Genomic DNA, 288 nt, shown 5'->3' on the forward strand with positions numbered 1-288 from the left:
GGAGCTACAGTATGATGATTAAAGGCCCATATTTCTTGGCCATGGAGAAAATGAGATTTAACTGAAGACTTACAGTGATGTAAAAATAGTATTTTCTGGAACATAAAAAACGATTTTAACTGGATAATTGTGCAAAATCCACGTTAGTCCATATCAATTTGTGATTGTCCATATGAGTTCAAACCTCCTTGCAGTGTCTATGCCTCTTTGAAGCTTCTTCAATATCAGTAGCAATGTTTGAAATGGAAATGTGTGCACTGATGCATTGTGATTGGGACAAGTCAGCAG

Source organism: Fulmarus glacialis, unplaced genomic scaffold (assembly GCF_000690835.1).
Source record: "Fulmarus glacialis isolate BGI_N327 unplaced genomic scaffold, ASM69083v1 scaffold9825, whole genome shotgun sequence".
Taxonomy (NCBI): Eukaryota; Metazoa; Chordata; class Aves; order Procellariiformes; family Procellariidae; genus Fulmarus; species Fulmarus glacialis.